Here is a 12880-nt window from a genome sequence, read left to right on the forward strand (position 1 = left end):
TTTACTTCCCATATTCTCTTAGGTATAGGCATTCTTATGGGTACTGCACAGAGTTGTTGCTCTTCTTCTTGCCTTCTGATTGGTGTAGTATATGTCACATACATTGGTTCATACTTCTCAGGTAATGTAGGCGGGGCAGGTGGAGTAGGGGTACTTGGCCCCTCCTCTACACTCCCCCCTCTGGGCGATTTATCGACCACTCTCACATCGTCTTCTATTCCTATACATCCTGGTCTGGAAAAGTGCCTCTTAGGGATCCATATTTTTATGACTCCCTTCAGGCATCCAGCTGACCTCACATGCTCATCTTTGTTCCAAGTCATGAGCGTGCACTGTCCACTTGGACTGCAGTAGATCCATCTTCCCACATACTTCCTGTGGTCCTTTGGATACAGGAACTTCGCTCCCTTGGGTGCATGAATGCGAGACTTCACAAAGTCTCTGATCTCTTCAACAGTTAAGTCTTTAGGCTTCCATCCTGGTTCGACATCGATCATGATCTTCATCCCTATGGCTTTCTTTGCTGTCTTCTTACACTGCAACATTATTATCTTGATCAGACAGAATCCAAGCATCACTAGTAATAGCAACGCTCCAAGAAATTTGAACATATCTGCCATCCATTGTGGAACCCATGAGAAGAGATTTCCAAACCAGCTGTCATCAGCAATATCTTCTACTTCTTCTATCATCTGACCATGAAGTTTCGTCAGCATGTTTATGGCCTCTGTCACAGTTCTATTTTCGTCATCATGAGAAGGTATAAATGTGCAACCCGATTCTCCAATTTTGGCACAAACACCTCCATCCATGGCTGTATTCATGTCCAGTACATGTCTATTCTGGAGAGCCATTAGTCTTACAGCTCTCAGTTCTTCTCTGATTGCATTGAATCCTTTTATAGTTGTGTTAAGTTTCCGCAGCAATTCCCATCTGGTGATTTGTAACCACTTTGTATTTGGCCGACCTGGATTCTTGGCATAAAGATCATTGTGAACACTGATGAGGTCTGGCTGAACAGATTGTGTTCATATGGAATGGCATCAAAGGCTTCTATTGATTTAGCAGAGAAGTAATTCTCTCTCTTTGTTCGACTTATCAGCTCCACAGATATCCTCCTCCTTAGATGAGCATCTGCTTTTGGAAAACTGACAATGTTCAGGTCACCTTTAGGAATTACCAATGCAGGAACATGGATGTTCACTATTGTGCAAATTCCTCCCCAGTCTTTAGGCAGTCTGATGTAGGCTTTTGATCCACAAGCCCAATAATGATCCATTATTGCTGCTGTTCCATGCACCATTCCTGGTGCATTGAATATTCATCCACAGTTCTGATTTTCTCCAATTTCACTTGTACCATTGTTCCTGAAGCAGAACTTAAAACTTGCTATTGGTACTATCTGCAATAGTCCTCCCCTGTCTTTGGCCCATGTCAGTAATTTAGCAAGTCTTGGCCATAATGGCTTGCATCCATTCTGCACTATGTCAATAATAGGCTGATAACAGCCAATAACTACCCATGCTCTGCAGATCACCACTCCTTTTTCCCATCCATCTGGTGATAATACTGTTCCCCAAATTTGCATTTGTCCTCTGTTCTTCCATCTGCAAGCTTCTTCTGCAGTTTTTCCTTTGACATCAAGTTTTTTGTTCATTTCTCTTCTGATTGTTGTCCCTTTACTCCAGGTTTCTCATATCTGATTACGTAATTTCTCATCTTTTCATTGTTTCTTGTCTTTATATCTTGTATGTAGTCATCTTCATCTGGATCTGTCTTTTCAGTTGCCCATTTAAGGGAAGCATCACTTCCCATAAATTGACCTCTTGTCTCACAAAGTGCTATGTGCGATAGGCAATGTGCTGTCTGGACATCAATTTCAATTGCTATGAACATTTTTGACTTCCCCATGCTTTATGACAGGAGTGCACATACTAAGCAGTCTTCTTCCGATGTCCTTCTGCCAACTTCTTTCATGTGTTGGTACCATATGTTGTTTCCAAAGTGTGCTGTGCTGTCTAGATAATCATTCAGTTCATGATTGTCTTCTTGGGTGCTTCTTTTAATTCTCAAAGTCTTTTTGTAGTTTGCTATAACCACATCTCTGAACACATCGGTATAACTTCTTCTGGCTGGTTGATTTGCAGGAACATCTGTCCGGGATCCCTGAGTAGTGGAAAGTTCAGTAAGTCTTTCTTTATCCCTCTGTCTCTTACTGGCAATATTGATTCTGCTATCATCTCTGCACGTGATTGTCTTGTGGGACTTGTGCCAGGGCGTTTTGTCACTGGATCAGGAGTGTCTGCATGCATTATCTGTGTGGGCCCAACCTTTGTCAATCCCTTATTTTGCTTGTTTTGCTGACCCTGTCGCAGGCGTTCAAAAGTAGTGTTTGAAAAAAGTGCTATGTGTGATGTATTGCTAACAACATCCATTTCAATCTCAGGTATCTGTCCATTTTTTCTAGGGACGGGAATGACTACAAATGGCCTGGGTTGTTTTGTAGTTGCCACGTTTACTTTTTCTTTCTGCTCAGAACAAACAACACAATGATAAGTGAGTCGGCAGTACCTGCTTCTAGGGCAGTATGACCATCTGTCCTCTTGAGGCAGCACGAAGTTGCTGCTCTGGTTCCCCATCTCGATCATTTGATGCTATGGAAGGAAAAATATTTTTACTGGCACTGCATTTTTAGATTAATTTCTGGAACCTTGTCGTTTTTTCCAGCATTCGTCCTTTATCAGCTTAGCTACTTTCTGGAACCAAATTTTTCCACCAATCATGGTGCAAATATTCCTTTATCGTGACAAAAATGATTTCTGTGAGCTGTGAGGAACTCTGCTTCATTAACTTGTTCCCAATCTATACCTCGAATCTGCTACAGACCAGATAACATTGTAGCTTCCCTGTCAGCATGAACACATTTTTAAGTTTCATCACTTCCTCGATCTGTCCCTTGGACGAAAAATGTCTATACAGCTCTATGGTTTCTTTCAGAATAGATTGCCACCTGGATTATTATGCCTTCCAGGATCACATTCATATTTGTAGTATTCCTTGGCTCCCTTAGAAATGACACCACATCCTTGTGCCTTCCAATGAGATGTGGGTAGTCTTCAATTAGACGAAATAACACCACACTGACCAGTCTATGTGCTGCGTCGGGTGATACGGGCATTTGTGTTTTCTTCACTGAACTCAGGCAATTTCAAATATTCTTCGGTGATTATTATAAGCAGTCGTCTAACAATTTTTTTGTTGTCAGTATTGCCAAGGAAATCTGGAATGCAACAAGTTCTCCCCACCAGTCGCGGATACGTACGTAATACCAACTCAAAGTAAGTAAATATGTGCCTAGAAAGGTCATCACTGGGTAACACCATGAGTAACTTTGAACAAGAGCTCTGTTTGGAACGAATCTAGATGCTGTATTCTTTTCCAATTGCTGTGTCCACGCTCAAAGTTTGGTATATCCTCAATTTTATCAAGACTTAAGTGTGCCTCAGTCCAAAGTTAGTAACCTTTTTCACTTTTCTTATCAAGGTTTTAAGCATGCCTCAGTCCAAAGTTAATAACCTACTGTGGCTCTCAATAATGCAGATCTTCTTTTAACCCTGCAACTAAGATGCACAGTGTTTGAATGTGTCCTTTTAGCCTTTTATTTGTAGCTACAAAGGGAGTGTCCAAATTAAACCAGAGTCTGACTAAAAGTTTTTCTTTCTTTCCACTTGACAAGTTATGCATCCTTCTTCCTCATCATGGATCCCATCTGCACGTGCTGTGGTTCTTCCCCGATGATTGTAGCTTCTTCGTGGTGGGGTGTAAGCAGAGGTGTCTCTCCTGCGTAGATCTTTGTGTCGTCAAGGAAGATCCAAGCTCGCCTACCCTGCACTTTGACAGCAGATGGCGTGACGTCCTCGATAATGAAAGGAACATGAAAGCGGGGCTCGTCCCACTTTTCCTTGTATGGTTGCGTATCAAGATCTTGTCCCCTGGGTAAATACTTGGGGATATAAATTCGAGAGTTTGAATTGTTGAAGCATCTCCTTCTGTGTTCTGTACCACTGTACACCCTCATCTCTGTAACTGTCCTGAAATTACAGAAACACTAGATGTTAAACAGTTCAAGTAGTTTTGCAGTTCAAGTCCTAACACTTCTGATGTTGGCTGAGCATCACTTCTAACTCGGGATGGAGGCATTAAAGGAGTTCTCATTCTCCTGCCCATCACAATCTCGTGCGGCATAAAATGGTGGTCAGAACCTGGTTGGTTCCTTAATGCATACAATGCCAGTGGTAGGCGGTGCAACCACCCTTTTTTCAAAATAAGCTTCAACTCATATATTCTTTCCTTTAATAGGCCGGTGATCTTTTCACAGATACCATTTCCTTGTGGATGATAAGCCAAAGAAAACGTATGTTTTATTTCAGGCAGCGAAGTAATCTGTTCGAAAACTGCATTAACAAAATGAGGTCCATCATCTGATCCCATCACTTCACACACCCCCTATCTGGTAAACACTTCCCGCACCAAAAACCTGGCTGCACAGGTAGAGTATGGATGCGTACATGGACCTGGCTCCATCCATCTGGAAAAAGGACATACTTCAACTAAAAGGTATCTGTATCCATTACAAACTTGTATCATGTCAACATAGTCGATATGCAAGTGCTGAAAAGGGCCATGTGGTCTTGGGATCACCCCCCTCACTGTGCGTAGTGTATGCCCAGCCATGAACTACTGGCAAATAATACAATTTACCATAAAACAATGCAACATGTTCCTTTAGGTTTGGTGCAAACCAATCCTCAGCAATGTTTACAGCAAGATTCCCCTCGTTGTATCTGCTGGATAGTGTAATTGTTCTAGCGCTATCCTTAATAAGGCTATAGGCATTACTGGTTTAAAAGTGCTGTCCTGTCGCCACAATGCTTCAGAGGGGTTTAAAGAACACCCTCTTCGCTTCCATAAGTTCTTTTCTTTTTGCGGTGCCTCCCCTTGGAGTTCTACTATCTGTGTTTTAGGCATATGGTTATATCCCTCATCCACATTTAATATTACAGTCATTCTTTCATTTACATCAATGGTTTGAACATTCATCATTTCTATATCTGCATTCGCTATGCGTCTAGCTTCAGCATCTGCTGCTTGATTTCCGCGTGAGATAAAATCTGTCCATTTTATGTGAGCTGCACATTTAACGACTGCTGTGCCCACTGGGAGTTGTAGTGCCTTAATGAGTCTGTCCAATAAGGCTACGTGCTGCACTGGCGTGCCGTCCGCTCAGAGGAAGACCCTCCTTTTCCAGCATGCTAATCCTGTGTGCACCGTCGATGTCACATATGAGCTGTATACTGTCACTTCCTGGTCTGCGTGATTGTCGACTGCGAGTATCAACGCCAATAATTCTGCAGCTTGTGCTGAATAATGAGATGGTAGTCGAGTACTCACGAGCACTCGAAATTCTCCATTTGCCAAATGTTTCACTACCGCGGCATCTGTATATCTTTGCCTGTCATTTTGATTGATTCTGGAAGAACTGTCAATGAAGACAATCTCTCCTCCGCAAGTGCATTCTCCTTTACCCTAGGGAGCTCATCACAGAACTCTTCATAATTTGCACAATCGTGAATAGGCTCTCCTTCTGTGATTGGGTCAGCTATAAACATAGCTGGATTCACTATTTTACATCAGACTATTTTAATCGCTGGAGTCGATATGATTACCTCATAGGCAGAAGCTCTTTGGGTAGTCAACGTGCCTTTTGGCTCTTCTAAAATTGCGAATAATGCATGTTCAACAAATAACGTCATGGAACATCCCATCACTATGTTTGTTGCTTTCTCTATAGCGAAAGCTGCAACTGCTAAACTTTGTTCACATGGAAAGTGACCTCTCATTACTGTGTCCGAAATTCCACTGTAATATGCAAGGGGTTTGTACCCCAATGTAATTAGCTGTGTATGTATTGCTGTCATAAAAGTACCATCCGTGTGAGAGAATAAAAATAATTCCTCTGCATAATTGGGGATCCCTAAAACCGGAGCCATGCAAATGGCTTTTTTCAGTTCGTCAAACCCTTCTTCCATTGCCTCAGTCCACACGATTTTTCTTTCGTAGCCTGTGCTTTCTTTAATGCCTGCAAAATGGGCCTAGTGTACGAGCTGTAGTCAAGGACCCATGCTCGAACATAATTGCATAATCCTAGAAAACTCTGCATTTGTTTTATCGTGTGTGGCTTGGCTGTTTTTAAAATGCCCTCAGCTCTTTCAGGAGTAACTTTCTTTCCTTCATGTGAAATCAATTGGCCTATGTACAACACTTCTTGTTGACAATATTGTAACTTTTCCTTGTCAACTTTATATCCTTTTTCATCAAGTATAATCATCAGCTGAACAGAATCGTTCTGCTCTCTTCCTCTGTGGTGGTGCAGACTATAATGTCATCTATGTATTGCAGCACAATGCTTTCTAAAGCAATTTTACTCAAGTCCATCTGGTTAAAAATCGATGGGGACTCACAGTACCCCTGGGTCAGCCTTGTGCTTTTTAATCGCACTTGTCTAAAAGTGAACAATGTCAAATCTTGTGAGTCTTTATGCAATGGGATTGAGAAAAATGCATTTTTCAAGTCAATTCCTGTGAAATTTCATGCATTAACAGGTATATTACATAGAATTGTGGATGGGTTAGGGACTAGAGGGAACTCAGCCTCTACAATCGGATCTATGTGATTATTGCGATGGCCAAAAATGCAGACTTTTTTTAACCCTTTATACCACATATATATGTGGGAGGAGACACCCCACAGCCCCCCTGTATTAATATTATATTCTATACCCCACCACATATATATGTGGTGTAAGGGGGTAAAAAAAAAAGTCAGCATTTTCGGCCGTCGCAATTGTCAGGTCAACATTTTGGTACGATTCCCTACGATCTTGTTTATTGGGTGAAGGTCTTGGATTAGCCTCCACGACCCCCCTTTGATTTTTTTATGGGATAAACTGACGTATTACATGGCGACTCTGACGTCACCAAGATACCTTGGTCCATCATGGCAGACATTGCCTTGAAAATTACTTCATCTGCCTCTCGAAACATGGGATATTGTCGTGCTTGAGGTAAAATTGCTCCTGGTTTCAATTTAATCTTCACTTCCCAACTCCTTTCAATAAGTCTACATCATAGGGGCCTGTAGTCCACAATGAGATTGGCACTTTCGCCATATCTTCATAAAAATATTCAGGACACTTCTTTGCTAGCATCATTCTCTGTGGGGCATCTCTCTTAATGGCTTTGAGCCAATAAGTAATGCGCATTTCAAATATCACGAAATCATCAGATTTGTCATCTCCAAACAACTCTTCATCAGTGACGTCAGTCACTCTAGGGCCTTCCTCAATGGCAATTACTGTGCACCATCGTCTACCTATGTCATCAGTTGCATCAAGCAAAGCCATATTTCCTCGGACTATAGCTGCTTCTATGTCTAAGGGGAACATGTGCCCCTCTTCCTCATCCATGGGTATCTGTGGTCTAAATAGAAACTCATCTGGTATTTTCATGGTTTTGCATACTAGACCTGGCAGCCATGTTAACAAAATGCGTATCCCATAATGGAATACTTCAGGATCCAATGGTATTGCTCTAGGTGCTATTCGTCCTGCGTATGCCCTGATAATTTCCCACACGTTTAAATAATGCATTCCCGGTGTTGAGCATACTATGCCATCGTCTGTAAATGAAACAGTCATATTCATTTTTGTCATTAAATCTCGTCCTTATATGCTAACAGGCGTTTGCCTTGAATAAAGCAGTGGCACCTTCATATCACACTCTCCTATAGAGACTGATAATTCTTCTGTAAAAGGAACACGACTCGTTGCTCCTGTAAAGCCCTGAGTATTCATCGCCAGACATTAAAAATGTGCCCTCATGTATACACAAGGGTGTTGCTCCCGTGTCCACTAGGAAGGAGTAAACTTTGCTGCCTATAATTATGTCCATCCTCGGCTCCTCGAGAGTATTCGGCGTAATAGATAGGACTGAACACATCAGGTCCCCAGTGAGCTGTCCTATTGCGGGTACATCCTCACTCCATCACTCATGAATAGATTTCCTCCATCAACAGTGACACCTCCTATTCTACGCGTCATAGGCTGTTCTGTGTTTGTATTTTGCTGAAGTTTCATAGGATATTGCTGCGATTGTCCTTGCGGTTGATAACCTGTCACTTGCTGTGGTTGCAAGCGTTGCTGCACTCTTGCGGTTTGCTGCTGTAATGTTCGATCTTGCGCAACTTCATTTCCGCTCTGCTGTGAATATGCAGGTGGATTTGGCATTCCCTGTCTTGTAAACTGAGCATTCTATATCATCCCTTGGCTTCTACACATATGAGCTACATGCCCTGTCATTCCACACGTCCAACACACAAGTGGTTGTCTTCCCATCTGCCCATTTTGCATGTTTTGATAACCATTTTGAAAATTCGGAAACCCTTGTTGGTTGTTCTGAAAACTTCCTCGATTATTCTGCCAATATTCTTGATTACCTTGCCAACCTCTCTCTTGATATCCACTTCCTCTTGGAGCATACCCATTATTTGTCTGATCAAACTGTCTCTGGTTATTTATTTGTGGCATAGGTACTGCTTGCTGTGGGGTTGATCCGCCCACGTTAGTTAAGATTGCCCCTTCAATAGCATATTTGGATGACTTTTTCTGTACTAACTTTGCTTCTTCACCTTTTCGTGCATCGTCTTTTTTGCAATTCTTATCCTGTAGGAGTCTGCAATAATATGCGATGGTCAACTGAATTTCCGACCATGGTTTTGCTTCTTTCTTTCTTGAGCTGTTTCTGCACTTGCTCTGGCAGCCCTTGGCATAATATATGGTAAAACACAGGTAAAGACTTCCCCCAAGCCTCCAAGCGCCAATGCGTCTTGAAAACTTTGAATATAAAGCAACGGATCCTCTCCTTCTTTCATCTTTCTTGTCATTATTGCACCCATATCAGATGTTTCCGGATATAGTGGTCAAAGCACTTTCCAAATCGCTGCTCTACAGTTATTAAACGGTGCTCCATCATGCTCGGTTTTGGCGGTAGTCCACCAGGGTAACCTGCTCGCGTCCATATGTCATTAGCTCTCTCACCAAGTATGGCGATTAGAAGACCTTTAATATCTCCTATAGCTAATATATTCTTTCCGTCACTTTTTCTAACTCATGCATCCATTTTCCAGCACCGGAAGTTAAATTTGGGAGTTTACATTTTAAGTTTTCCCTGTCCATTTGGGGCCATGGTATATACTGTGGCCTTGCTCCTCCTTTTTCCAACAAGGGGAACTGCGATGCTCCAAACTCATTCTCATCTCTCATCATTTGTCTATCTACTGCTGGAGTAATATTCCCACATCGCCGTCAACTTGGCAATGACCTTAGCCTGCTTACATAGGGTGGAGGTTCCCCCCTCTGACCATTGGGTTGCCCCTGATGTCGGTCTGACTATGTCAATGGCACTGATGCCTTAGACATAGGTACTTTTAAATCCGACCATCTTACTTCCTTATCCAAAGGCGGGTGTTCTTCTAGCTCACTTATAAAACTCCTAACTTCCCTCAAGTAGGTTTCCCCTTCTTCCTCTGATTCTTCTTGTGCCAAACTTGTGCAACTCCTCTCATCATCATCTCTATTTAATGTTACCCTGTCCAATGACAGCTCCTTTTGTTTCGTACTACAGGAGGCTTCCTCTGTGTCATACAACTGCATGCTCTCAAAACGCTAATTTTTTCCCTTCCTTTGTACTTCTTTCTAGGCTTGCATTTTGTGATATACTTTATCGATTGTTTCCCCAATGCTTTGCGAATCACATTCGTCTACCAGATTTACTCCAGAAGTGCTTGGAAATAGCTCAGACTCAGTAAATAATTCCTCTATGTCTTCCCAATCTACCGGTGGATTGGGATCTCTTACTTCCCTTTCCAAATACTCAAGATCGCATGCTCTCTGTCTCCTTTTGTGTTCCATGTCATCATCAACTTCTCTGCGATTTCTCGCCTCTTCCCTTATTTTATCTTCCTCTTTCCTTTTCATATCCCTTTGTTCATTTGCCCTTCATCTTTCCTCATCCCTTCACCTTTGTATTCTTTTCTCTCTCTTATCCTTTCCTGTTCATCAGCTTCTATTCCTTTATCCTTTAGTCTTTCCTTTGCCTCAGCTGTTCTTTTATTATCACGCTTTCTTTGTTCTTTGTTCTTCTGCTCTCTCTTGTTTTTTAGCTTGCTCATCTTGATATAACTGCTCCCGTCTTTGTCTATCTTTTCTTCTCGCTCCTTCGTCTCTCAATCGTTCCTCCCTTTCTTCGCCTCCCCTGTCTTGTTCGTCTTGATCTCCCCTTTGTCTTACATCTTCGATGCGTTTACCATTGAGTTTAAGTAAATTCTGACCTCCCAACCATTCGTTCTGTACGAGCGCTATCTCATCAGCTTGATCCTTATCTCCCTTCCATCTCTTTGTTTCTCTCATTTTGTCTAGAGATGTACTTGCTTGAACACTTCTCTCCTTATCACGTCTCTCTTTGCCCCACAGGACGACTTTGGAGTTTATATCTTTCCCCGTGTCTTTCTCTGGGCCCTCGTCACTACTCGTATGACGGATTGCTATATCTTGTCGCTGCTTTAAGTTCTCTTAATGGGTATAACCCTTCGTCTTTCTTCATCTCGTCTTTCACTTCAGACGGGACGAGCAGCGCAGAAGGCCCTTCACCCCCCTGTTGGCATATGTTGAGTATCCAATCTAAAGGCGGCTCCTCCTCCTCATGTTCATACATCTTCCAAAGCTCTAGATTCGCTAAGCGCTTTTCTAACTTTTTCCCCGTATATGCAGCATGCAAATATGTCATCATATACTGTAGGACTGTTCTCGATAATGACCCACCTTGGGGTCATGGCATAAACATTTTATCTGAATTTCCTTTAACCCATTCTGGACTGTACTGTTTAAGTTTGAGCGCATGTTTTGATAGCTGTTTGCAAAGATGCACTAATGGCATAACTTCTTCCATTTCTAACTTGTGTTTCTCTTTTTATTACCACTTTGTTTATTCTTTAGTTACAATTCTCAATTTTATATTTCAATCAGCATACACTTATGAGCGAGCACCAATCGTTGCAAGCTCCAATCCCGTTATAATGCAATTTTTTACTTTAATCTTGCTAAAAAAACAACCATCAAAGTTTAATCTTATAATATTCACTTTTCGCATCTTACACGTTTCTTTATCACTTAAAACATTTCTTTTCCTTAAAAGTGACATCACCACACCTTTCAACTACAAAAAAAAGACAGACTTGACCAGTCGCATGTACGTGCACCTTACAATCTTTTCCTTAGGACTCGTCTTACCCTCTACAATTCTTGTTCCGACTGGAACTTAAGCCAATTCCCTTAAGAAAGTCTTTAAACTTATCGTGTCTCCTATATGTCCCTCATAACAGTGGGCTCTGAATTAAGGCTTCTGCTAGCATTCGTTAAAATCAAGGAACAGGGCGTATCCTTATAGCGTGGCTAAACCTCACGACTATTTTCCTCATATATTACTTGGCAACACTCAAGTCAACAGGCCTCATTATGAGGAGGGCGGTAAGGGGTTAATGGCACCAGAAAAGGTGCCGGAGCCATTAAACCCGTACCGCCATATTACGAGGTCCCCTCGCGGAACCCGCTCTGGACGTCTGGTTTTACCAGACGTAGTTTGCGGGTCCCATGAGGGGACAAGCATGCTAACAACGGGCCTGTCATTAACGGGCCCGTTGTTAGCTTGCTCCCCATTCCCATTGAGCCATATGGGGGCTCAAATGGGAATGGGAATGGTCCGGGTTCCATGAATGGGGAAATACCGGGCCCTGCAAAGTTGGAATGGCCCGGTATTTCCCCATTCAGGGACCACGGACCCGGACGCGAGTTTGGAGGCAGCCATGCCCTTATTGAGGGCATGGCTACCTCCAAACTAGTAATGAGGTCCAATATCTTTTCCCATATACATATATTTTATGCTCTTACTCCTGCATTATATTTTATCCCGCCTCCCTCCATTACTCTCCGTTATTTACTACGCATGCATCCCTTTTTCCCACTCTTTTTGATCTTTCACTCACCGTTCACATGTTTTCGTCTTCGGACCCTCGGGATCACCGCCTTCATTAACGCCTCTTCAAGCTGCCTTTCTGATTCGCTTCTCGTAGATGTGGGAGGGGTTCCTATGCAAACTAGGGGTCCTGTCACACCCAACTTGCAAATTTGTGGGTCCTATTTCTAACCACGATCTACGGGGAGCTTCGCATCCTGTCAGCCAAATGGCAAAGGTTGTACGATATTGCCGAGACCCTAAGGTTTACTTATGTCGACGGCCGATGGTATCTTGTCAAACAATCCTCTGCTACCAAGTGAACTGGAGACTTCCAGCCCTTAAAGATGAGTAGCAATACCCTTGAGATGGACGGGGATGTAGATTTTAATCAAACATCAATAATTCAGACATCACAAATAGCCTGGCAAAAGGTTTGTCTGTTTTAATGTAAGTAAGTAAAACAGGGAGTACGATGAAAATCAGCAATCGCTCGATACTCAACTCACTCAACTCATTTAAGAAAAAAACAAATTTTTTATAGACCAAATGTGTCACTACTGACGTGTAGACCTGCATCATTACCAACGTCATCCTACGTAGCAAACTTATAAAACCTATCGGGAAGCGGGATTGGCTCTAAGTGAACTACTAAGTATAGGTGTAATATCTGTATAGAGTAACAGAGAGAAATAATTGGTTAGTCAACAACAGGTGGGATAACTAAGCCCTTCCCTCAAAATAGCCACTATGAA

The 12880-nt window shown here is 42.3% G+C and overlaps 1 long non-coding RNA gene across 1 annotated transcript in view; it reads left to right on the top strand.

Moving 5' to 3' along the window:
* The window catches only part of LOC138489569 (uncharacterized), a 141354-nt gene that overhangs the window by 51922 nt on the left and 76552 nt on the right, over positions 1–12880 (top strand). Inside the window, exon 2 of the long non-coding RNA XR_011274812.1 lies at positions 2148–2185. This is a non-coding gene — a long non-coding RNA (uncharacterized lncRNA). The remainder of the gene's footprint in view (positions 1–2147; positions 2186–12880) is intronic.

This window comes from Ambystoma mexicanum, chromosome 9 (assembly GCF_040938575.1).
Source record: "Ambystoma mexicanum isolate Mex_15411 chromosome 9, UKY_AmexF1_1, whole genome shotgun sequence".
In the NCBI taxonomy this organism is placed as follows: domain Eukaryota; kingdom Metazoa; phylum Chordata; class Amphibia; order Caudata; family Ambystomatidae; genus Ambystoma; species Ambystoma mexicanum.